We start from the raw sequence: 3075 nt of genomic DNA on the forward strand, positions 1-3075 counted from the left end.
AATAAACACACATGTGACCATCTTGTAGAAGCATCTATCAAGACAATATAATATTTAAAGCGTCCACATGCAGGTTGAATTGGTCCACATATATCACCCAGTATACGTTCTAGAAATGCAGGGGATTCAATTCCAACCTTAACTATTGATGGTTTAATGATCAACTTTCCTTGAGAACAAGCAGCACAAGAGAATTCCTTTGATCGAAGGATATTTGGGCTCTTTAAGGTGTGCCGATGTGAATTCTCAATGATTTTGCGCATCATATTGAATCCGAGATGGCCTAACCGGTCATGCCAAATGATAAAATCGTTAAAATTAGTAAACCTTTTGTTTACTACGGCATGTGATTCAATTGTACTTATACTTGTATAGTACAACCCAGAAGAAAGTGCAGGTAATTTTTCATGCACAATTTTCTTCTCTACATTAATTGTAGTAATGTAAAGGTATTTAACCTTTCCCTTCATTAACCGTATCAACATGATAGTCATTTTGGCGAATAACTTTGAAACTCAATAAGTTTCTTTGAGACTTACTACAATATAATGCATTATCAATGGCCAATATTGTCCATCCAAGTAGTAATAAAGTCGCTCTTCCAGAGCCCTCAATTAATTTTGTACTAACTGATACTGTGTTAACATGTGCCATTTTCATAACCAAATTAGAAAAGTATTTCTTTTCTTTTAATATTGTATGCGTTGTAGCACTATCAAGAAGATATACATCTCCATTAATCATCTTGAATCCAACTGACAACTGCGGATTTCTTTGCAAGTAGCAACTTCAAGCTAATAACGTATTATAAAGAAAGCTGAAGAAGACAAGTATAAGATAGAGGAGAGAAATTTTCTTATTCAAGTATGTCTTCCAAATGGTGAGTGATTCTCTATTTATAGTGTTGAGATATCACTCCATAGATACATAGTTATCTTGGATGTTCTTATCACCTTGGAAGCACCTATACATGAATCCATTTAATAGTGGATAAATCTAATGGATAATCCACATATACTATACAATGGATTTACAACAATAGATTAATTTTTATTGAATATTTAGTTTGGTATATTATGTATTAGAGTTTAATGTATAACGTGAAATGCTTATTTGCATAATTTTTAAAGCCTATTAAAAGAATTAGTTATGCCATTTTAACTATTTAATCTATACCACCAAAAGACGTAATGTTGAGGATGAAACTGCTCTTTCTTTAATAAGAAATCTTACGTTCGAGTAATTTAAATTAGTTAGACTCCAATGTAAATATTGGATCAGATGAAAAAAAACAAAAAAAAAATATTGTAATTATGGATATTATTAAATTAAATTGTATTCTTATTCGATATTCTTAATCATACAAGTCGAATTCAAAATAATTGATTAACAGAAAAACATAAATTTTACTGTATTGTGTTGTTCAAAATTCATTATTAGGTAGTAATAAAGAAAAGTCTCATTTTGTGTAATGATCGATTTGGTGTGATCATCTCGTTACCTGAATATTTTTCTTCTCATTTTATCTTAGCACTTAATAATCCTATTTTATATTTTACCCTACCTTTTCATAGTAACTCTACTTTCTCTCTCGTAAATTTATCATTCAAATTGTTGATGTCTGACATAATGTAATATGATCAATCCAAAGATTATATTCATTAAAACAATAAAATACAATACAACACAATACAATATAATACAACACATTATAAAATAATACGTAACTAGGGGTGTGCATCAATCAATCCGATTTATCAATTTTTAAATATACTAAATCAATAACCAATGAAGAAGATATTTTTTTATCAGTTTATCGATTTTGGTCCTTAGTGATTCGATTTTAAATTAAACTAATAGGAAAATGCTTCTGAAACAAATGGACGACTTCTCCAACAATTTTATGCTACAAAACAATAATATAATTTTAAAGAACGCTCATAAAATAAAAACAATAATAGCCAACATGTAAAGAACTATTCAAGTGCAATACAAAGAGAAATTAAGAGGAATGTGATTCTTACTTTAAGTTTTGACATTTTTTATAATATGAAATTGTGAACTCAAAGTCATTGTGTAGTATGAATTGAAGGCTAAATGCAAAGGCAGTAATCTATAAGGTACCGTGAAAAATATTTACAATATTTATGTAGAAGTAAAGTAGTAAATACTAGGGGAACTCACATATATCCACTCAAAAATAACATAATTACGCTCCATAGCTATAACTTGTTAATTATAATTCGTAGCTACATGTTATAGGGAGGAGAATGACAAGCGAAATCGGGAGAGAGAGGAGAGAGGCGAGCGAGAGAGGGCAGAAGGTGAATTGTACATGTATATCGGTTAGATAATTGTATATATGTAACTGATATACATATGTATTTGTATATCTAGAGAGCGAGACTGGGGAGAGAGAGAGGAGAGAAGCAAGCAAGATTGGGAAAAGGAGGAGAAAGGCGAGCAAGATTGGGAGAGGAAGGAGAGAAGCAAGTGAGAGAGGACAATAATTTGTATAATTCGAATCTCGTTTGTACAATTTGCGGGTACGTTTGTATAATTTTCATGTTATTCTATCATTGAGTAATTTAAAAGTATGGAATTATACAAGGGAAAAGGGTCTGATATACCCCTCAACTTTGTCATTTAGAGCTGATATACCCCTAGTTATGAAAGTGGCTCATATATACCCTTACTTGTAAACAAATGACTCATATACCCTTTTCCTCTAACGAAAATGAAAAAAAATAATTTTAATCTAAATTTTTATTATTTTTTTCTAAAAAATATAATCTCATATGAGTAAATTTAATCCTCGTCAAACATATTATTTTATTTGACTTTTTTTTGTTTCAATGACTAATTTATAATTATTATTTTGATAATCAAATTTATTTATGTTTCACTAATATTCTTGTAAAACTTATTGTAGATGACCAAATTTTTTCTTCGAATACGAAATTAAATTACAATACACACAAAAAAATAATTTAAATTTTTTTCTTTAAACTAAGGAATAAAAGACAAAAACAAAATAAGAATAAGAAACTCAAATAATTATAATAAAAGAAGTCA

Source organism: Solanum pennellii, chromosome 10 (assembly GCF_001406875.1).
Source record: "Solanum pennellii chromosome 10, SPENNV200".
NCBI lineage: Eukaryota > Viridiplantae > Streptophyta > Magnoliopsida > Solanales > Solanaceae > Solanum > Solanum pennellii.